Raw genomic sequence first — 24,221 nt, 5'->3', positions numbered from 1 at the left:
TGGATGTTTTTTCTATCATTTGTGATTTGGTCTTTTGTGTTTTTTAAAATCTTTTTTTTTTTCCATTTTTATCTCTGTGCTACATTCTGAATCATTTGTTCCAGTTTGCTTATTTTCTATTCATCCATTAAATATATCAATTTAGTTTTAAGTTTCAATGGCTATAAGTTTCATTTCTAAAAGGACTATTGAATCCTTTTCTAAATCTGCCTTTTCTTTTTACATGCTTTCCTATTTTATATTTTCTATTCCTTTTTTCTTGTAAATCATTTAAAATGTACTTATTTTATAGTTATCTATAGATGAATCTATTTCTTTACTTCTTGGGGCATTAATTTCCTATTAATTTCGTGATCTGACCCTCAAGGAGGTTTCCTCTTCTGGTTTGTGATTTTTATGAAGAGCTTATTTTCAACAGGGATGTTTTCGTCCTGGTGAGTATCTGTATGTCTTGGATTGTCCAATTGTCCCTTCACTGTGTCTGCGACTTTGCTTCTCATGGAGTCTTACATCACTAGCTCTCAACCAGTTTTAATGTTTCTTCTCGGCTTGGTATTTCCACCTCACAGTGAAAGTTCAGAGCTCATGTCAACCTATGGCATGGCCTTAGTTTCGTGTTTTTGTGTATGACCTTCCCTCCCTCCCCCATAGCCTGAGGACACAGGAGCTAATCTAAGTCTGTTTTCACCAACCTTGCAGCCCCCAGGAGCTCAGATTTTGCAGCGTTGCTCAATTCCAGTTGCCTTCCTTGCTCACACTAGAGACAACATTTTATTGGTCTTCAAAGGTGTTAAATCCCAGGAAACCCCAGGGCGCATGGTTGGTTCAAACCCTGCAGAGGCTACAGTGGCTTTAGCACCTACTTGTTGCTCAGCCTCTGAGTCCCCTCTTTGTTTCTGGAGTCTGGGGATTTCCAAGTCACTCCTTTTCTTATATATATACAAAAGGTCAGATATATAATTTTTTCCCAGCATTTCTTTGTAATAGTAGCTGAAGGGGAATCGTACATCATCTTAGCCCACTCTATTGCTGGAACCTCTCTCCTCCACACATTTGAGATATAATTTTATAATAGTGAAAGATAAAATTCACAACAAAGATATAACATTTGGGAATCTGTATATGCTTGTTGTTAGAAAAATAGTTAGAAACACAATGGTAATGGGATGCTTTAACATGCTCCATTAAGTCTTTACCAAATCAGAAAAGTAAAAATTAAGCACAATAGAGAGATCTGAATAATACTATAAACAAGGTAGGTTAATACATATGTATCAAACATAGTAAACTAGAAACAGTGACTATTCATTTTCTGATGCTCATTTAACATCAACAGCCCTCAAGAATTCAAATAGGCTATAAACAGCAGTGGATAGAGTTGATTTGCTTCTGGCCCATAGCTAAAGGCATCTGCCCCGCCAGCTTCGTAAAAGGTCATCTGCTTTGAATCTCTAGTGTATCCAAGTCAGATTTAGACTCTGTGGGCCACTGTAGTTGTCCTCTGAGTCATCTCCAACTCCGCAGGATACATTATAGAGCTGCTTTGTTGTTCTGCTATTGGGAGACAGGGTCATATTTGACTTTGGCTATTTTTGTGCAGCCCATAGATCCTTGAAACAGGACATTCTGCTTCACCAACAGCTGACTCATAGAAGATCTATCTATACACCTACCTGGTGGCTACTACCCAGTAACTCCTACTGCCAAACCATGAGATTTATTTTGAAAACCTCAGCGTATTGCAATATTGCTTGTAATTATAAAAAATTGGAAAGAATTGAAATTCCTATCAAAGGGAGCATGGATAAATAAAATGTAATATATTTTCATTATATTGTGATATCAATTATCGTAATCATGGCATGAATTTTCATAACAGCCATTATAAGCAATGAATTGTACCTATATGTAACATATCCATGTATAAAATATATAATATCAACATATAAGAAAAAAGAGATCCATGGAATAAAATTTACATGTAATTTATATAAAATTTTAAAATGCACAGAAATAGTATACTATGTTGTTTAAGAATAGATATGTATGCATGCAAAATTATTAGTCGACTGGGATATACACTAAATTCATGATAGTTGCTTCTGGGGGTTGGGGTAAAGAAATGGAATCATGCTTCACTCTTACCTGTTATATTTAATTTATTTTATATAAACAAAACTTGAGACAAATATAAACTTAATGTCAATTACTCTTTTTGTGTTTCTCTTTTTTATAATTTTATTGAGCTGTAATTGATGTACAATAAACCACACATATTTAAGGTGTACAATGTGATGAGTTTTGACAGATGTATATACCGATGAAACCTTTTCTGAAATCAAGACAATGAACATTTCTATCACCCCCAATAGTTTCCCCAGGCCTTTTTGTAATCCATTTCTTCCTCCTCCCCCAGGTTGGGCAACCACTAATCTGCTTTCTATCACTATAGATTAGTTTACTTTTTCTAGAATTTTATATAAATGGAATTCTACAGCATGAACTTTTTTGGTGGGGGGTTTCTGACTGCTTTCATTCAGCAATTTCACAAAATAAAAACAATTTTAAGAATGTTGGAACAGCTGAAAAACAACCTGGGGCATATAATCTGTGATTCAGAAATGAGGGAAGGAGGGAATCTGTGGACAGCAGGTGTTATTTGGGATAGATTCCCAAGCAGGCAGAAAAAGCAAATCTATTATAGTGGCTTCCATATTCCCCAAAATATTCCCCTCATGTAATCTGTATTTTTTTCATTTTGTGACAGTAAATTCATTTTGTGAATTGCACAGATGGGAGTCTTTTGGGTAAGTGAGCTACCCATTTAAAAACAAACATCACGGAGAATTCATTCATGGCATCTGGTTCAATGAGATGGCTGTCATGCTAACACTCCCCTGAACTTACTTCATTCAGGGAATGGCTGTTGGGGTCATGAGAGAGGAGCTAAGACGTATTGAAGCATGGAGAATTGGGGGATGTAGGGAGATCTGGGTCAGGCAGCACCTAGGAGACTTCAGGCAACACTGGGATATTGGGAATTAGGACCCAAAGAGGTGGGGAAGGCCAGAAAAACAATGTGAAGAAGATACCCAAAGTTAAGAGTCATCCATTTCATAATTCCACTGTGGAAAGCTCCCTGCTGAGAAATCGAAGGAAGAAATTCCCATTCCATCTTCTTGCATCTTTTATTTTCAACATCAGAGAATTCTTATTGTCAAAATTCAACCCGATATCATTAGTGCTCTGTGGATTAAATTGGCTCTTGTTGGCTGGGCTGGGAGCCCGGGTACCAGATATAACATTGTTTCTGTGGAAAAATGTGCCCAAATATCAAATAACTGATCTAAAAAGAAAGTTTTGAAACATAACCTGTTGTACACCGGGGATTCCTTACGTAGATAAATCTTTGTAACAATGAGCTATGTTATAATGGAAATATTTTCACAGGTATAATTCTTAATCTATAGCCAATATCAGTCATTAAAACATACTGTTCAGTCTTGGGGCCCATAAGTGGAGGATGTTATGGAGAAATTGGAAAGGAGCCAGGGGAGACAAAGTAAATGATGAACGGTTTTGAAAAATAGCCCTTCAGGGAAAAGTCTACATTAGTTCCGAGAAGAGAGGTGTGAGTAGACTGAATATCAGCCTTCAAACTGTAAAGGGATGTCACATTACTGACGTCAAGTCTCTTTTCTCCACGTCCACAGAGGGCAATATCAGAGGAAATGAGTTTAAACTGCAGCAGCAGGGATTTAGGCCAGTCAGGTGTCTCCAACCTGAAGATCAAGTTCTCAAGCTTCAGTCTCGCAAAGGAACAGGTCACTGTCGAGGGGTTTTGTGAGGCTTCTGAGCAGTGGCAGGCCAGTTTCACACAGACCTGGTCATCTGCTGGCAGCTGTGTATGTTATTATTTGGGAAACTAAGTTCTGTCCAAGAACAGAAAAAGTTTCAGGGCTACAAAGAGGGTAAAGCAAGAGAAGTGTGAAGTTGCCTCATATGGGAAAAATCCAGGCAAGAGAAATCTCAGCCTCGGATCCATCACTTGATAAAGCCGCTGAAACATGGGTTCGTAGGAGCAGAGTGTCCTGCAGGAGGGTGGTAATTGGCCCCTCTGCGCTGAGGGATGGTTGGGCCACAGCTCAGGCCCTGGGCACAGGTCTTGGCAGTCGGCATGTCTTCAGGGGCTGTTGACAAACCAGAGTGCCTCCAGAGGAGAGCAGTGGTGACAGAGGAATCTGGAAATTTGGGCAAATAAGGAGCAGTTGAAGGAACTACGTGTGGGCCTGGAGACGGTAAGTCCCAGGGGGAGACAAGAAGCCATTTTCAAATATTCGAAGTGCCGTCAGGTGGAAGAGAGATTAGAATTGTGCTGTGCGCTCCCGAGGGTAAGTGTGGGGCCAGTGAGTACAGGTGACGGGGACAGAGTGTCAGCTGAAAAGAAGGAAGCCTTTTACGCTCATTAAAGATGTTCAAAGTAGATTGTGCTACCTAGTGACGGAGGAAGTGTTTGTGCAAAGACTAGATAAACATCTCATAAGAAGTTTGGAGGAAAAATTTCTGCTTTTTTTTTCTTTTTTGGTCTTGCTAATCAAATGAAACTTTTTGAAGAGAGATGACCTGGCAGAAGTATTTTTTCTCTCGGTCCTCGGGAACGGCGGGTTTTGTAGTCTCGACCACTAGAGGGAGTCAGGGCCGCAGCATTGCGAGGCCGCCGTCCATTCTCTTCGGCCAAAGAGGACCCGATGCCCAGTCCTGGCTTTTGTCTCCTCAGTTCTGCTGCTTTCAGTATCTCTGCTGTGAACCTTTCTGGAATGCTTACATCTGAATAAATTCTTCAGTGTCTGAGAGACCTCTGTATTGTAGGGAGGCACAATCACTGCTATTCGTAATCTGTTTAATGCTCAATTTATTACTTATATAGACTAAGCAGTATTCCTCTAAAAATTAAAATGCTCCTTAAACAAGTAAAAAATGAAAACTTATGAATTTAACAAATATGACATTTTCCAAATATTTAAATATTAATTTATGAGCTAATTGAACTCTAAAGATATATATATAAACTATATATTGTATATAATATGGTCTCCTGAAAATCACAAATATCCTGTATCTGAATCTTTTAAATGCTACAAGTATCTTGAAAGCAGAAACACACAAATGAATCATCACAATGATACATATATGAAATAAGTGATATATTTGGCTATATAGCTAAGAAGATTTCCAAGCAAAGTGTTGAAGTTACCAACTGGTTTCTTCTTGGTGCCTACAGGAAAATGCAAGAGAAGAGAAATAAATTGAAGGAAGAACTGTTAAACAAAAAGGAACCAGGACTTGATGATTTTGAAAATTCTCAGTCTCTCCAGATGGCAAAAGATGTTAAAATTAAGAAATTACTTTTGAGCATGTGGCATAAAAATAAGTCCTGGCCTAGAGAAAGAGCCAAGTAGTGATTCTACAAGCTTTTGTTAAAACCTTGGGAAGATCAAAGGATCAGAGTAGTGTTGTTACATAAAGGACCTTCTACAAAGATTAAGGGTGTATTTCACAGAACTTCTCAAATAATAGGGCCTTTTAGAAGCTTAATTGAGTTGTCCTACAACCATCTCAGCATGAACCTAAGGTAGATGAGGATCTATCTCAAAAAGAACTGTGGATGTGGCTTTTGTCTGAAGGGAAATTCACTGGTGACCCACAAAGTATTCAAGAAAATTATTTCAGCAAAAGCACTGCCCACTTAAACTGAAAAGGATAGAAAGAGTACAAAATGGAAGGAGGCTATTAGATCTCCAAAATTCTACTGGCAGGAAACAGGATGATGAAACTACTCAGCTGCAAATATGTGTTACCTTAACCTGGAGGGCGGGACCAACAGCTGTGGTGAATTATTCCCTGCCCTTGAGATCCAGTCAAGGAATTCTGACTGAAGTTTGCTAGGCTCTATTTCAAAACTGCTTTGGCTTGGTAACTCCTTTTTACCTTCCATTGCCCACACCTTCTCCCCTTTTTAAATGGGAATGTCTATAACTATTTTACTATGCTCGTTCCTCCATTGTGTTAGGAGCCAGATAACTTGTCTTTAGTTTGACAGATTGAGAGGAACTATGCCCAACGATCTTCATCCATACCTGGACCTGATTTAGATGATGAGATCCTGGACTTTGAGCAGATGCTGTAATGATATGAGGCTCTTGGAGACCCTGGGTGGCAGTAAATGTATTGTGCATGGGGGAGGGACACAGATCATTGGGGGCCAGAAGGTGAACTGTGATGGAAAGACTCTGGTGATCCTCAAGTCCTGGTTTCACCCTTGTGTGATCTCCCTTGAGTGTGGATGGGACCTGTGACTGGCCTCTAACTAGTAGAATATAATAAGTGATGGGATATGTGTGGTTATGTGTACATGATTATGTTATATAAGATTGTAATCCATCTTTCTAGGAGACTCTGTCCCTTGCTGGCTGTGAAGGAGCAAGCTGCCATGCTGTGAGCTGCCATGTGAACAGGGCCATACAGTAGGGAGCTGAAGGCAGCCTGCAGCTGATGGATAGCAAGAAAACCAGGTCCTCAGTCTGACCACCTGCAAGAAACTGAACACCCTAACAGCCACGTGAGCTTGGAAGCATATCTGACCTCAGACAAACCTCTGAAATCCCCAGGCAAGAAAGGAAGAGCACAAGCAGGTAGTATCCCATGAATATGAGCCAGAACCCCACAAAGATGGATTGAAATCCATGTTTGTTCTTGTTGCCTTTGCCCTTGTTGATAAAGGTATCCCACAGAGCTGGGCTCCTTCATTATGGAGCTAAATGCACACACCTGGCCTAGGAGTCAGAAAAATTGGAAGAGAATCCAGGGAAATACAGAAATTGCAAGCCCAGATGCTGCTTCTCACCAACAAGATAAGTTAGCAGCTCAGCAACAATGTGTGTCAGCTCCAAAATGACTTACACAAGGTACCAAAACATAACATCACGTAAACTGACATAGTCAAATATTTAAAAACTATTAACAAACTTGGTACAATTGTCTTATACATTTAACCCTCAGTCACAAGTCAAATTTGCACTCTCAAAAGTTCACCTTGACTGCTGTGTGGAGTGTTCTCTTATATGGTTATACTACACTGTGCTTATTCATTTGTCAGTTAATGGAAATTTGGGTTGTTTCCAGTTTTTGACTGTTATGAATAATGCTGCTGTTAACATTCATGTACAGTCTTTGTGTGGTTGTATGTTTTTATTGTCCTTGGGTGGATTTCTATGAATGGAATCACTAGGTTGTATGATAAATGTATGTTTAACTTTTAAAGAAACTGTTAAACTGTTTCCAATGTGAAAATATCATTTTATATTCCTATCAACAATATAGGAGGGCTCTAGTTTCTCCACATCCTCACCAGCACTTGGTATTATCCCTCTTTTACATCATAACTTTTCCAGTGGGTATGTATCTCATTATGCTTTTAATTTGTATTTCCTTAATGACTAATGATATTGTGCATCTTTCCATATGCTTTTTAGCCATTTGTGTACCTTCTTTAGTGAAATGTCTATTCAAATCTTTTGCCCATTTTAAAATTGAGTTGTTTTTCTTATTATTAGATTGCAAGAGTTCTTTCTTTTCTCTGTAGAGAAGTCCTTTATCAAATCTATGATTTTGAATTTTTTTCTCCCAGCCTGTAGCTTGTTTTTCTTACTGATACCTTGAAGTGCAAAAGTTTAATTTTGATGAAGTCCAATTTATCATTTTTTTTCTTTTAAGTGTCATGATTTTGGTGTCCTATCTAAAAAATTCTTTGCCCCAACCCAAAGTTACCACGATTTTCTCCTATATTTTCTGCCAGAAGTTTTGTAGTTTTAACTCTTATCTTTAGGTCTGTGATCCATTTTTAGTTCATTTTGTTGTATATGATGTGAGATAAGAGCCTAAGTTCATATTTTTACAAGTGGATATGCAATAGTCCCACTGTCACTTACTGAAAAAAGGCTATCCTTTCCTCACTGAATTATCTTGGTACCTTTGTCAAAAATCAACTGACGGTAAATTGCAAGGGTTTATATCTGAACCCTCAATTCTTTTCCATTCATCTATATGTCTATCCTTATACCAATATCATACTGTATTGATTCATGTAGCTTTATAGTAAATTTTGAAATTGGGTGACATAAGTCTTTCAATTTTGTTTTTCTTTTCAAAATTGTCTTGACTATACTTTAAATTTCCATCTAAATTTTAGGATTTGTGTGTCAATTTTTACCCATAAAAAGCCTGCTGGAATTTTGGTAGGAATTATGTTGAATCTATAGGTCAATTTGGGAGGAATTGCCAAGACAATCTTGAATCTTCTAATCCATGAATAGGGAAGATCTCAATTTAGTTGAATCTTCATGAATTTTTCTTAGTAATGTTTCATAATTGTTAGTGTATGTCTTATACTTTTATTAAATTTATTCCTAAGTATTTTATTCTTTTTGATGCTTTGTGAATAGAAGATTTTTTTCAATTTTATTTTAGGGTTTGTCATTGCTAGTATATAGAAATAAAATAGATTTTTAAAATATTGATCTTGAACCTTGCAGCCTTGCTGAACTCTTTTATTAGTTCTAGATGTTTTGTGTGTGGCTTCCTTGGTATTTTCTATGTACAGGATGAAGCTATCTACAAATATAAACAGTTTTAATTCTTCCTTTACCCTCAGTCTGCTTTTAATGAATGATTATATCTTCTGTTCTGCAGTTATTAGACCCTTACTTGGATCATTTTGTTTATTCTTGGCCATCACATCTTCCTTGGGGAAATGAAAAAAATTAAAAAGATAAGATGATCGTTACCCTAATCCTATGCCCAAACACAGAATATGTGGGTGGACTCTTCCAGACATCTTTGCTAGAGGCAATGTAGCAGAGCTTATGATGATGCACTGAGCCACATCCTTCTGCCACCAATTTCAGTGTTGCCAAGGTGGAACATTGCCATGCACATTGCCAAGGTCCATCTAAGCTCACATCACAGCAGGTCTCTGTTTTGCTTTCTAGAGGTTGGGAAAGCCTGCTTAGCTATATGTAGGCACAGCCCATAACCTCAAGGCAGTAAACATTCCTTTATTGGTAGAAGCCCTCAATGTATGAGAACAGGATTTCATAGATAAATGTCCTAGCCTCCCTATCCTGCAGGACATAGAATGTGGGCCAATTCTAAGGTGTTTTCAACATGGCTCCTCAGAGCCCCTGTGGGTTTGTACCCCAATTGCCCACAGCTGTAACCCACCTATTTATTGACCTTTCTCCCTTCCCCCTTTCCTTCACTTCTGTTTCCTGAGATTACTTCTCCCAAATAATCTGCACTCAAGTCCTTGTCTCAGGGTCTGCTTTCATAGAAACCCAAACTAAGGAAGTTTGTCAAGCAATTTCTTGTCAAGAAACTTATCAAACTGGGGTACATCTGTGGAACAGCCATTAGGAGAGTGAGGGGTCTGGCAGTGATGTCATGGAAAAACAATAAAAATAGCTGAGGAGACTGGGGGAAGAGAAAACTTAATGGAAATAATCATAGTCATTTTTAAATACCTGTAAAGCAATCAGGTAGTTGAGGACCAGAAGAGACACCAGCATAAACTGAGGTCCTTCTAGGTTACATACTGGAAACTGTGGAGTGTGCTAATATACACATTCTCTTATTCCATCCTCACAACCACCCGGTGAGGTAAGTATGACTAGCCTTACTTTTGAAATGAGACAGCTGAGGCCCGGAGTATATAAGGAATTTGCTAAGGTCCAAAGCTAGCAAGCGTTGAAACTGGGATTCAAATCCACGCCTGTCTGTCCTTAACCTGTGTCTACCTGCTGTCCTGTGTGTGCTGCTCTGGAAGGCAAGACAGGGTGGACGTTGTAAATATGTAGAATTGTGTTTATATGAATACAGAGTGTGCCAGAGATTGCCTAGATGTTCACCAGTGCTGTTTTCTTTGTTTCTCTTTCTGGACACATAGGAACACTTCACGTCCTAACCTCCTTTATAATTAGATTGGGGCCATGCGATAGGCCTCTGGCAAGTGGGAATGTGCGGTTGTGATATGTGATGCACCTCATTCTTTCTGTGTCTCTCTCTCTTTCTCTTTCTCTCTCTCTCTCAGCTGGCTGTAAGCAGAGAACCTGGTAGAGGATTCTGGGAAGTCCTGGGGCATGACAGAGCCCCCAGATAGAGGGCGCATGGATCCATGGGGCAGAGGGGCGACAGAGTACCTGTTAGCCACATTGCAATGGGACGTGGGCAATGGATGACCATACATTGGATGAAGGCACAGAGATTGGGGGATTGTTATACAACTGGCATTCCCTAAGAATCCCTGAGCTTCCTGTCTCAGGAAGTGCACAAGCAGTGGTCGAGTGTCCGATTGTCAAGGATGTTGTAAAAGAGATTCCTGGAAGAGCAGACCAGATGGCCTGCAAATATAGTACTCAATTTATAGATCGAGTGGATCCATAAATTGTGTACGCACATTCTCTCATTTATGTCTACAATGTGCCTTATCATGCTCATTTCACACATGAAGAAAGTAAGGCCCAGAGAGGTTAGATAACTTGCCCGAGGTCACAAAGCAAGCAGAGAGTAAAACAGGTACCCTTCTCCCCACTTCCAGATACCTCTCTCTTAACTATTATTCCTCATTGTCTCTAAAGCAAAAGTAATAGCTTGAAGGTTTGGAGACTTGGGTTGGTTTGATCTATGCAGGCTTTTTATTTTGTTTTTCTTTTAAAATTTTAGCCTATGTTTAAAAATGAAAAGATTACACATAAAAATTCTGTTTTCCAGTTTTTCTTGAAAATTCAGATCTGGCAAAACTGCATGCATGGGCCATTCTGGCCACAGGCAGCTGGAGCTGAGGAGTGGGCCCTGCAGACGGGCATGAGCACCACCCTCTCATCAGGGTGTTGTCAGGTCCGGAAGCTTTCGAATTTGTAAACCCCGAAAGATTCCACGAGAGCTAAGTTCCCCCCAGGGGCAGAGCACAGTGCTGGGACACAATAGTCAGTAGATATTTATCAAGTGGAAGCGGCATCTGGACCCTCTTGCCCTCTCCCTCTTCTCCCAGCCCTATTTTCTATGACGCGGATCACTGGATCTGAGTCACTAAGTGGTAACACACTACACTAATTTGCCTTTTGTTCCAAGCAGCCAGGACCCAAGTTACAGGTATCTGCAAATGCCATGCCTGACCTGGGTTTACAATGGCATTTTTTATCAACTGAAAATGTTTGCTTCTATACAACTATTGTTTGTTGCCAAATAACCGGCCAAAGATAGGGGGTAAGCGGCCCAGCCGGGTGCATTGGCTCTATCTTAGATTAGGTTGTGCACAATGGGCTCTTTGTAAAGTCCTTATGGCAGGAAGTGGCCAGGCAGGCGTCCCCTGCTCCCAGCTTTGGAGACTCGCTCATAACAATGTTCGAGGAAGACGGAGCACAGTTTTAATCCGCCTGGCTTAGAGAAGCCACAGACTGTTGGACTTACATGTGGGTATGTAAGCCCCGCACAGAAGAAGCTTTTCTCCAGCGCTGATAGCAAAGCTCATTTGGAGGAGTGCAGGTCTGGGGCACGGCCTGGATGGGCAGCTGTGACGCACACGCTGTAAGCTCCAGAAGCTCCTGATCCCCTGCGCAGAGCCAGAGCCCATCCATCCCCGCCCCCACCCTCTCCTCCAGACCCAGACCTGGGATTGCGCTGCCTTTCTCGGAGGGCTGGGCTCGTGGCATTAAGAATGGAAAGGGGAATGTAAGGGACCTTCCAAGAGGGAATCTCCCTCAAAATGAGCGTGGCAGTAGAAGGTGGCCTCTTCATGTACCTGTGTTTCTGAGCCACAGTTAAGAGAGAAAAGCAGATTGCTTAAAGCTATAGTTCTCATCCTGAGGCGATTTCCCCTCAGGGGACATGTGCAATACCTGGAGGGATTTTTGATGGTAATGACTTGGGAGGGGAGGAGGGAGGCGGCGCTCTGTGCATCTGGTGGGTAGAGCCAGGGATGCTGCTAAACATCCTACAATGCATAGGACGGCCCCTGTGGCAAAGAATTACATATCCCAAAATGTCAGTAGTGCCGAGGTTAAGAAACCCTCGCTTAAAGGAGGGATTTTATTGCTTTTCTTTTTTTTTTATTTCAGCATATTATGGGGGTACAAATGTTTAGGTTATGTATATTGCTCTTGCCCCACCTGAGTCAGAGCTTCATGCATGTCCATCCCCCAGGCAGTGCGCACCGCACCCATTATGTGTGTATATACCCATCCCCTCCCCGCCTCCCATCTGCCCGACACCCTATGAATGTTACTACTATATGTGCACTTCAGTGTTGACCAGTTAATACCAATTTGATGGTGAGTACATGTGGTGCTTGTTTTTCCATTCTTGGGATACTTCGCTTAGTAGAATGGATTCCAGCTCTATCCAGGAAAATACAAGAGGTGCTAGATCTCTGTTGTTTCTTACAGCTGAATAGTACTCCATGGTATATATACCACATTTTATTAATCCACTCATGTATTGATGGGCACTTGGGTTGTTTCCACATCTTTGCAATTGTGAATTGTGCTGCTATAAACATTTGAGTGCAGATGTCTTTTTTATAGAATGTCTTTTGTTCTTTTGGGTAGATGCCCTGTAATGGGATTGCTGGATCGAATGGTAGTTCTACTTGTATCTCTTTGAGGTATCTCCATATTGCTTTCCACAGAGGTTGTGCTAGTTTGCAGTCCCACCAGCAGTGTATGAGTGTTCCTATCTCTCCGCAACCACACCAACATTTGTTGGGACTTTTTGATAAAGGCCATACTCAGTGGAGATAAGTGCTATCTCATTGTGGTTTTGATTTGCATTTCCCTGACGATTAGAGATGTTGAGCATTTTTTCGTATGTTCGTTAGCCATTAGTCTATCTTCTTTTGAAAAGTTTCTGTTCATGTCCTTTGCCCACTTTCTGATAGGATTGTTTGATTTTTTTCTTGCTGATTTTCCTGAGTTCTGTATAGATTCTAGTTATCAGCCCTTTATCAGTTGTGTAACATGTGAATATTTTTTCCCATTCTGTAGGTTGTCTGTTTGCTCTTGTGACAGTTTCCTTGGCTGTGCAGAAGCTTTTTAATTTGATCAGGTCCCATTTATTTATTTTTGTTGTTGCTGTGATTGCCTTTGGGGTCTTCTTCATAAATTCTTGGCCTAGGCCAATGTCTATAAGAGCTTTTCTAAGCTTAAAAATTATAAAATGCAATTTGTTGTTTTAGAATCTAAAGAATAAAATAAGGGTTACTTTAAATATAGACAAATATGCTGAACTTCCCAAGGATCACCACCTTTCATTACTTATGATAACAGTCTTGGCACATAGCAAGTACTCTATACCTATCTGTGCAATGAATGAATGACATACTGAGATAGTGTCCCTTACTTAATTTGTTATAATGTGGTTACTTCTTTCATTGAGAGAGGATACAGCTTTTGTGGAAAGAGTTGGGAGTAGGTGATGGACAGTTTATTTATTTACTTATTTACTTACTTTTCTGCTTCTGGCTTTGGCATGTGGGCTCCTGACTCCAGCTGTACTTTGTTTAATAAAGTGTTGTCAGGTTTGCTAATAAGCTTGGCCTCTCTCTTTTTGCAACCCTTGTGCTACTGTTTGGGTGGATTTGACTTGATAAATTTCCAATCCATCTGTGCAAGAACCAAATTTCATATTGATATGGATTGCAGCCACAAAGCTTTTTTCACTGAGGAAGAAACATTTTGTAATTGGAAAATTAAATTGTTACGTATATGCCTTGAGTCACAAAGCCCCAAAGTTAAGAACTTCATATTGATCAAAATGGAAGGCCAGGTGAAATCTCAGTTCATTTCTGGTACTCCTTGCCACCCACCAAAATTGCTGATGGCCCTGTGGCCCTACTGATTGCTTTTCTTACATGGCCAATGGTTTATTTATGGCATTATCACCACCTGGAATACCATTAGATGTTGTTAACTTGTTTTACTGTCTTTCCTCTTCTAGATGTGAATTCTCTAAGGGAAAAGACCTTGTTCTTGCTTATTCATTGCTGTATCCTCAGTGCCTAGCATGGTGCTTGGCACATGGAAGGCATTTAATATTTGTGGAATGAATGAATGACAGGGCAGAGAGGCCCAGAGACTGGGTGAGCTACCTAAGGTCACATTGAGCCCCATCAGGAGAACTGGTCATATGACTGGTGACCAAGTGTAGGTCCTCTCCATCCAGCCCACCCCACCTCCCCCAACCCCAACATATCCTGCCGGGCTAGGCATGCTCTCCTTGTACCACAGGAGCTGCCCAATGAGGGGAGACTAGGATGAAATATGGCATCTTTATCTTCCAAGTGGGAAGGGCTATGTTAGAGTGACACACAGGGTGACCAACCTGGTTTGCCTGGGGTTGAGGAATTTCCTGGGATGCAGGACTTTCTGTCTAAAAAAAGGGACAGTTCCAGTTAATCTGGGGTGAATTGATCAGCCTATGAGGCAACAACATTCAATGAAAATCTATGGTGCCCTGCAGTGGACTCCCCCTGGGAAACTCTGTCAAGTTATCAGGAAATCATGGATTCTTAGTAGTGGAAGGGAGAGACCTTAGTGATCACTGAGTCTGGAGGTTGTAGCCTTACACGTCTGCACGAAGCTCTGAGAAATGGGGACCATGGCAAATTGGGACATATTTGCCTTGTAAAAGGAGGTGGCCTCTGCTCAATTTAAGGTGAATGTTGCTTTGTGGGAATAAGAGCCCATGTGGCTAGATGGGCCTATTTTCAAGAGGAGCCTGAAATCGTTGTGTGTGTGTGTGCGTGTGTATGTGTACATGTATGCATGTGTGTGTAGAGAAAGAAATCAAGGGAGATCTACTGATTTTGAACATTGGGAATTACTTTCAGAAAATGTAAACATTATGCAATGCAACAAAATGTAGTGGTGCAGGCCAGGCACAGCCCATAGGCCACCAACTGGCAGCTGCTGATATAATCTGTCATTTTATATGGGGAAACCTAAAACACAGAGTACAGTGAGTACAGAGCTAGCGTCGGAGCATCCAGGCCTCTTGACCAGGGAGGTTCAGTAAAAAACTAGTTTCCATAAGGATCAGTCATTTTGAGATGGGGACATGACACTTGTAAAGGAAAAAATTAATCGAGTACCTACTATGTTTCAGGCAGCTGCTTTATGATTTCAGTTTATAAAACCATATCCAGTTTTCACAGTATCCTTTTGAGCAAGTTACATAATCTCTCTATGCCTGTTTCCTTATGTGCAAATAATAATAGTATGCATTTCATGAGGTGGTGGTAAAGATTAAAGGAATTAATTCATATGAATTCATTCTTAAGCCACAGAGTAAGCATGTGTTGGCTCTCATGATCATTGAGGTAGGTGTAGTCATCATCCTCATTTCACATACGAAGAAATTGATTTCGCAGGGGCTACCTAGCTTGCTCATGATTGCACAGTGATAGATCCAAACCAAGAGTCGAACTCCGGTTGCCCGACTCTAGTAACAGGGGTCTTTTCCTCTAAGCCCCCTTGCTATTCCACTAGGCCGGTGTTAAAAATTCAAGATAAGAAAAACCAAAAAGCCAGTGTTTCTCCTTTGGTAATCATTGTATAGATGATCAAGGTCAGAGGTAAGTTCTATGGTATTTCCTTCTGCTGTCAGCCAAGTATTATCTGCAGTGATGGAAAGGAAACCATTATAGAGATAATAAAAATGGTGGATAATAAAAATAATTTCTGCATGGGCATTCATTATGCAATTTTGTGGGCAGCTAATTTATCTTCCTAATTATGTTTTGCTTAAACTGATTTTAAAATTAGTTTGTTTACCCTGAGCACACACTGATTAACAGCAGGGAGAGGTGGCCCAGAAGCATCTTGGGTGGTAGAGAGAAGATATTTTGAGAGTTGGGGGATTTTCCGTGGATAATTCTCACGTAGCTATGGGAAGGTAGAAGGTTGATATGTTGCTGGTGCTCTGAGTATATATAACTATTGTGATTTGTTGTTGGGAGAATTTAAATATAAGGCTGTAGATTGCAGACCCAGAGAGGTGAATGAACCCCAAGCTCCTGCTTGTTTATTCTTCAATGCCAAGGAGAGGTCAGTCAAAGTAGGTAGATCGAAAAAGGAGATGGAAAAGGAGAGCTGGCTGAAGGCGACCCCAGGAGTTTACTTTCAACAGATACCCAAAGATGATTAAATGCCTATTATGTACTGTGAATTATGCCAGGAGCTAAGGATGCCAAGATGAATAAGGCCATTGTCTCACCCTGTAGAACTCCACAGTCTAGTAAGGAAAACAGACTTGTAAACAGAGGGATCACAGCACAGTGGAATCGGGACTATAAAGAAGACAGGATCGGAGTGGGGGAGCAGGAAAGAGAGGGTGGCTACCTGCAGCCTCCCCAAGCCCCATTCTTCCTCTGCTCATGCCTTTCCAGGGCAGGGGTGGGAAGCCCTGTGGTGTCAGCAGCTCTGGCTGTTCCAGCAGTTGGGGAGAAGGCAGACTGGAGGAAGAATGAAGGGGGATCAGGGCAGCTGTTCCCCTCCTCTGCCTTGCATGGCACCTTCAGAATCTTCAAGGCAGCCAGTCTCCCCCTGCCTGCATCTCCCCCTAGACAGGTCCTCTGGGGTCCAACCTCAGCAGAGAGACAATGGAGCCTGGGTCCTGGTAACCTCCAACTGTCCCTCTACCCTTGGGGTGGTAACAGTTTCTTACTGGTGCTAATCTCTGTTTGCCTCACTGTCCCCTGGTTGATGGCTCATTTTTTCCATCACCTACAAAACCAGTCCTGTGCATTATTCTGTTTAAACACAGAAAGTGGTTTCTGTATTTCTTGGCGGGGGTGGGGTGGGGGGTGGGGGGACTCTGATAGCTACAGAAGGTTTCCCAGGGGGCTGATACTTGAGCTGGTTCTTAAAGAGTGAGAGGAGAGTTGCTAGGTAGAGATCCAGGGGAGACTGAATCCTGGAGGGGTGAGGTACTTGGGTGTGGGATGCAGGAGAGACAGACAACCCCAGCAGGAGGAGCCACTGAAAGGTTTTCAGAAAGGGAATACAATATTTGGGTATTTTAGAAAACTCATCTCACCAGCTCTGCTCAGTATAGATTAGTAAAGGAAGAACAGGGTGGGCATGAGGACTGGTTAGGAGAAAATCACAAGGATTCAGGCCAGAAACCATTGAGGCTTGAACTATGTACATGTATGGTGAGGAGAGAACACACTCTAGCTATTATACTCTTAATTATCTCCAAGAAAAGAAATTTATTTTCCTGGCGTACAATAGGTGCTCAATAAATACTTGATCAATTAATATTCTAATAATTTCTGTTACACAACCTCAGTTCCCCACATTTCTTCCCCTTAAGCAGAACACTAAATGCTATGATAATACCTGACCTGTCCCATGGAGTCTACTGCCCAAGATCACCAGGTTTCAGCCTCCTCTTTTAGGACAGCATGGGGTTCCCGACGCTGGCACTCTGGCTTCCCAGCCCCACTCGAGAGCAGCCCTCTCTCTATTTACTTAGTGTCGCTGCCTGATTAGCGCCATTCAACCAGCAGATATTCACAAGCACTTATGTGCTCACAGCCAACCTGCCCGGAGCCCTTACAGCACCTCAGGCTCTCTGCTGAACACTTGCTACTGCTTGTCTCAGTCCCCACAACCGCCCAGTGAAGGTGTTACTTTTGTCCTCACTTTATTGATAAAGAAGACAGATAGAAGCTGAGTAATTTGTAGGTCATGCAGCTAGTCAGTGGCAGAGCTGGAATTCATACCCAGGTATGTGAGTCTCATGCCCAGGTTCCGAGCCACTAGGCTAAACTGCCTAGCGCTGAGTGCGCCGTATGCAGCTGGGGATGGAAAGAAATAAGAGGCAACCTGCTGGGAAGAAAAGGTGTGAGTGCACGAAGAGTAAACCTTGAAGCCAAAAAATATATCGTGATTCAAGGCAACAAAAGAAAAGCTGCTACAAACAAGAATGTGATTACTGCAAGTATGAATGGGAGGGATGAAGAGGGAGAGAGATCATCCCAGGCTGGGGTAATCAGGGAGGTTTGAGGAAGGAGGGAGGATTTAACCTGTGGCTTTCCTGCTAGTTAAGGAGACATGCTGAATTCTTCTGAAACAGTGCAAGAACTGGGAGGTCACTAGTGAGCTGACAACAAAATTGCAGGACGAAATTAGAGAAGGGAGAGATTGGTATGAACTGGAGAAGGATGTCTAGTGGATTCTCCAGCTCTGAGCCCCTGTGGATGAGCCTGGGTGGGTGAAACACCTCAACTAACTTCTCTGCGTAGCCACCCATAGCACACGCATTTTGTATGTGCACGTTCCCCGGTTGAAACAGGCCTTTTCCCGGACTCCACCTTTTTCCTTTGGGTGTGGCTTCTGCCCACTCTTTTCTTCAACATCACCTGTGATCTCAGCAGGGAAGACAGATTGCACACAGCTCAGAAGGAGGCCCCATCCCTACCAGAGCACTGGGGATGATGGAGTGACAAGCAACACATGAGACTTGAGTGTACTCACCTGGTGGTATACTCGTTAGGTGATAGGAAATGGCCCCAGTGACTCCAGGAAGGAGCTGGGGAGTCTGAGCGTGGAGGTAAGAAGATGCCTGTTTGCCCTCTGTGGTAACATCTGCATCTTTTTTTTTTTTTTTTTTTGAGACAGAGTCTTGCTCTGTTGCTCGGGCGAGTGCCGTGGCGTCATCCTCGCTCACAACAACCTCAAACTCCTGGGCTCAAGCGATCCTCCTGCCTCAGCCTCCCGGGTAGCTGAGACTACAGGCATGCGCCACCATTCCTGGCTAATTTTTTCTACATATTTTTAATTGTCCAACTAATTTCTTTCTACTTTTAGTAGAGACGGGGGTCTTGCTCTTGCTCAGGCTGGTTTCGAGCTCCTGAGCTCAAACAATCCGCCTGCCTCGGCCTCCCAGAGTGTTAGGATTACAGGCGTGAGCCACCGCGCCCGGCCACATCTGTGTCTTTTTAACCTGTCCTTCATTCTTTCCCCTGGAGAGACTCCTACCCTATTCCACATAATCTAGACAGGGACTTAATCCAATGTGGTCCCCCACCACAAGGGAAATGATATATCCCAGCTGACCAATGAGACCACTCCATCCCCTGGACCCTGGTGATTGAGCCAAGCCTGGGGAACAGGTGGGCCCTCCTCTCCAGCCATGCTAGCCTTCAGATGAAGGAAAGCCACTTACAATGGCAGGGCCCCTTGTGAGCCAATACTGGGGACACTCCTACAGGTTCACAGGCTTTAGCCTGGTGCCTACCTGGGTATGAAGTGTCAGTGTCCTCTGGTCTCTTAAGGGGTACATACTCAGAGACTCTCAGTTGACAATTGCTTTGGAGATTGGGGACCTTCTCATTGCTAGTCTGATTTACCCCAATTAATATTAAATTTTATTTCCTGGGACAGAAGCACATAATGGTTACATTTAAAGTTAAGGTTATATTTTGCTTCCTGGGACACAAGCATATAATAGAGGCTCAAACCTGAGGGTCTTTGCACCAGAGGTGATTTGAAGTGGGAACACACGCATGCCCACCCATAGTCCCTACGCCTAGCATCCTGTTAGAGGAAAAGGACTTGGCATATATATTGATAATTTTTCTTCCCAGAAATTGTACCAATTTACATTCCCACTAAAGATGTGAAGCTGGGCATGGTGGCACATGTCTGTAGTCCTAGCTACTCGAGAAGCTGAGATGAGGGGATTACTTGAGCCCGGGGGTTCAAGATCAGCCTGGGCAACATAGTGAAACTATCTCTTAAAAAAAAAAAAAAGTCTGGAAGTATCTTTTTCTCCCTGCCTTCACCAAATCCAGGTGTCTCAGGTTTTTTTTTTTAATCAATTTGATAGATAATAAATTAAAGTCGTCCTTCAGTATACACACGGGATTAGTTCTAGAACTCCCTGACCTATACCAAAATCTGTACAAGTCCTGTACTCAATCAAGTCCTGCAGTGTACCCTGCAGAACCAGCAGATGGGGAAAGTCAGCCCTCTGTATACATGGGTTTCACATCCCATGAATATTGTATTTTCCATCTGTGATTGGAAAAAATCCAAATGTAAGTGGACCTATGTAGTTCAAACCTGGGTTATTAAAGGGTCAACTGTATATTGTTGTTATTCTACTTTATAGTTCTTTGATTTCTAAAGAGTTGGAGTCTTTTTCATATTTATTGTCTATCTTTTTAAATATTTTTTCTTTTATGAATTACTCCTTTGGGTGTTTTGCAATTTTCTATTGGCGTGTACATCTTTTTCTTATTGATTTTTAAGTTTTTTTTTTGTATATTAAAGACCTCACAAACTTATCTGCCTTAGATGTTGCAAATATTCTAGGTTTGTCATTTTCTTTGAATGTTTATTATGGATTTTTTTCAACATAATTGCAGTATAATTTATACACAATAAAAATGCATCCGCTTTAAGAGTACAATTCTGTGAGTTTTGATAAATATATATCCATGTAACCATGACCATAATCAAGATATAGAACATTTCTGTCACCCCAAAAAGTTCTCTTTGTGCCATCCTATATAGATCTAATTTCTATAACTTTAGGTTAGTTTTTTTCATATTCTAGGACTTCATATAAATGGGATCTTATAATATGTACTTTGTACATAAAGCACAATGTTTTTGAGATTCAGTCATGCAGTTGTGTGTATCAGTAGTTCTTTATTGTTGTGTAGTATTCCATTGTATGACTATACCACAATTTGGTTTTTTTTTTTTTTTTTGGGATAGGTTCTTGCTCTGTTGGCCAGGCTAGAGTACCGTGGCATCAGCCTAGCTCACAGCAACCTCAAACTCCTGGCTAAAGTGATCCTCCTGCCTCAGCCTCCCAAGTAGCTGGGACTACAGGCATGTGCCACCATGCCCGGCTAATTTTTTCTATATATTTTTAGTTGTCCAGATAATTTCTTTCTATTTTTTTTTAGTAGAGACGGGGTCTCGCTCTTGGTCAGGCTGGTCTTGAACTCCTGAGCTCAAACAATCTGCCTACCTCGGCCTCCCAGAGTGCTACGATTACAGGCGTGAGCCACCACGCCCAGCCTCCACAATTTGTTTATCCATTCACTTATTGATGAGCACAGGGGTTTTTTTTCAGTTTTGGTCTATTATGAGTAAGGCTGATATATTTGAGTACAAATCCTTTTGTGGACATATGTTGGCATTTTTCTTGGGTAAATATCTAGAAGTGGAATTGCTAGGTCATACGTATGTATGTATACATACATACATATGTACATAGTGTATGTATAACTTTGTAAGACACTGGCAAACTCTTAATAGAAATTATTATCATTTCATACTCTCACCAACATTGATGAGAGTTTCAGTTGCTCCAAATCTTTATCAACATTTAGTATTATACAGTCTTTTTAATATTAGCCATTCTAGTGGATATTTTTTGTATTTTATTGTGGGTTAAATTTGCATTTCCCTAATGACAAAAGTTGTTAAACATCTTTTTATGTGTTTATTGGATATTTATAGATATTTTAAGTATGCTTTCAAATATTTTGTTTATTTTTATTGAGTTGTCTTATTCTTTTTGAATTGTAAGAGATTTTTGTAAGGAATCATGAGGATCATGTATGTGGAAAATTCTAAGCAGTATACATACCCCCCAAAAATAAATGGATAAACTCTCCTGGAACTAAGTAAATTTAGAAGGTTATAGGACACAAGACCAATGTACAAAAATTAATTGTATTTCTATGAACCAGCAACAAAAAAATTGGAAAATAAAATTTTAAAATTACCATTTATAATTTCACAAAAAACCTAAACTACTTAGGGATAAATTTAAATAAAATATATCCAAGCCTCATACACTGAAAAACTCTAAAAAACTGCTGAGAAAAATTAAAAGATATACATCAGTGGAGGGATATACCATGTTTATGTATCAAATTTAATTTCTATAAAATGTCAATTTCCCCCAAATTCATCTATAGATTTGACCAATCCCTATTAAAACTCCCAGGGGCTAGTCTGTAGAAATTGACAAGATGATTCTAAAATTTATATTGAAGTAGAAAGCACCTAGAATTGCTGAAAATTTTTTTAAAAAGAACAAAGTTAGAGGACCCATACTGATTTCAAGATTTAGAATAAAGCAATAGTAGTCAAGACAATGTGGTATTCATGAAAAAAATAGACACAGATCAATGGAACAAAATAGAGAGTCCAGAAGTAGACCCGCATATGTATAACCAGTTGATTTTTGACAAAGGTGCCAAGATACTTGAATGAGAAAAGATAATCCTTTGAACAAATGGTGCCAGAACACCTAGATATCTGTGTGAAAGAAAAACGTTCCTCAACTCCTATTTCACACCATATTCAAAAATTAACTTTAAAGGGGTCATAGACTTAAATGTAAAAGCTAGAACTTTAAAAATTCTGGAAGAAAACATTAGAGAAAATCTCTGTAATCTTGGGGGTAAACAAAGTTTTCTTAGGACACAAAAATTATAAAATATAAAAGAACAAAATTGATAAATTGGATTTCATCAAAATTTTCTGCTCTCAAAATAAGAAAATAAAAAGGCAAGTCATAGACTGGGAGAAAACGTTTAAAATGCATATATTTGACAAAGGACTTATATGGTGGATGTTTTTGATATATAAAATTTAAAATTTTAATAAAGTCAAATGGATCAAACTTTCTCTTTATGACTTATGCCTTTGATGTATTCTCTGATAGTCCTATTAACCCCAATGTTATACAAATATTTATTTATAATTTTCTGACATTTTAACATGTTAAAATTACAATCTAAAATTAAAACGAAATTAAATCTAAAATAAAAATAAAATTTTTAAAAATTTTAGAAAACATATTTGGATACCAATACTGTTTACTGATATTTCATCCCTTCACCTGATTTAAAAATTACAATCTAAAATTAAAACGAAATTAAATCTAAAATAAAAACAAAATTTTTAAAAATTTTAGAAAACATATTTGGATACCAATACTGTTTACTGATATTTCATCCCTTCACCTGATTTAAAATGCCAGGTTTATTAAATATCGAATACTTATAGACACTTGGGTCTGCTCCTTTTATGCTGTTTCCCAGCCATGGGAACAGCTGAATACTCTTATTAGTACTATTATTTTTTCTGTTTTGTACCCTGTGAATGCTGACATATTTCTCTCTGTCTCTCTTTTTTCCTTCTCTCTCTGTCTCTCTCTTTTCTCTTTCTTTCTGTTTTCTTCAAAGATATGTTGAATTCTAATTATGTTCTCCAAGCCAGCCATCTTTTTTCACCAATCATCTTGATATTATGTTTGAGTTTAGTGAGAATATTCTTAATTTTAATATCGAAGCCATGTTAACTTGGTGAGAGAATGCAGAAATGGGGATATTAAAGCTAATGACAAGCTAGCTCATTACTATCCAATAATTCAGTAGCCTTGATTTACCAAAGGGTAGAGAGAAAACCAGCTACTTTTTCAAATCACAGAGATCAATTTGTAAATTGCCTTTGCCAAGGTACATGTCTGTAGGTGGCCCGTAAAGAATTATTAACCATTCACAATAGTTCTTAGTAGTAATCGACTTATTTGGACAAACAACCGGTTCCTATATTTGCTTTAACTACACTTAAGGGCTAAATATACTTGACTTCGAATAAAGAAGACAGGTTAAAAGGGAGCATTAATCTTACTCATGGGAAAGTTACACTAGAATGATAGTTCTGTCTTATTTTTCAAAGTGGCCATTTGCCAGTGATTTTACCAATGAGGCAGGCATGTGAATAAACATGAAGAGAAAGAGCAAACAGATACCTTTTGAACTTAATTTTGTGGTGGAAATGAGGGTCAGAAATGAAATTATGAGGACCTGAAAGGAACACAGCAACTTAGAAGGACAGGGAGCTGGAGAAACGGCCGCGTCGCAACCCCTGTGCTCCTGGAGTAACACCTCCTTCCACATTTCTTTTGTCTGTTGGAAGATTTTGCTTTAGTTTATTTAATGGCAGGATTCTTACATTAATATATGGTGTTCATTGGCCAGGCGTGGTGGCTCACGCCTGTAATCCTAGCACTCTGGGAGGCCAAGGCGGGCGGATTGTTTGAGCTCAGGAGTTTGAAACCAGCCTGAGCAA

The 24,221-nt window shown here is 40.3% G+C and overlaps 1 long non-coding RNA gene across 1 annotated transcript in view; it reads left to right on the top strand.

The window, feature by feature from the left end:
* The first annotated feature begins 6,634 nt into the window (after window positions 1-6,634).
* The window catches only part of LOC105826587, a 22,806-nt gene continuing 5,219 nt past the window's right edge, over window positions 6,635-24,221 (top strand). The window contains exon 1 of the long non-coding RNA XR_001138320.1: window positions 6,635-6,692. This is a non-coding gene — a long non-coding RNA (uncharacterized LOC105826587). The remainder of the gene's footprint in view (window positions 6,693-24,221) is intronic.

The sequence above is a fragment of the Propithecus coquereli genome, unplaced genomic scaffold (genome assembly GCF_000956105.1).
Source record: "Propithecus coquereli isolate 6110/MARCELLA unplaced genomic scaffold, Pcoq_1.0 Scaffold9, whole genome shotgun sequence".
In the NCBI taxonomy this organism is placed as follows: Eukaryota; Metazoa; Chordata; class Mammalia; order Primates; family Indriidae; genus Propithecus; species Propithecus coquereli.
The sequence above is the reverse complement of the archived record's forward strand: the minus strand, read 5'-3'. Positions and strand labels throughout refer to the sequence as shown.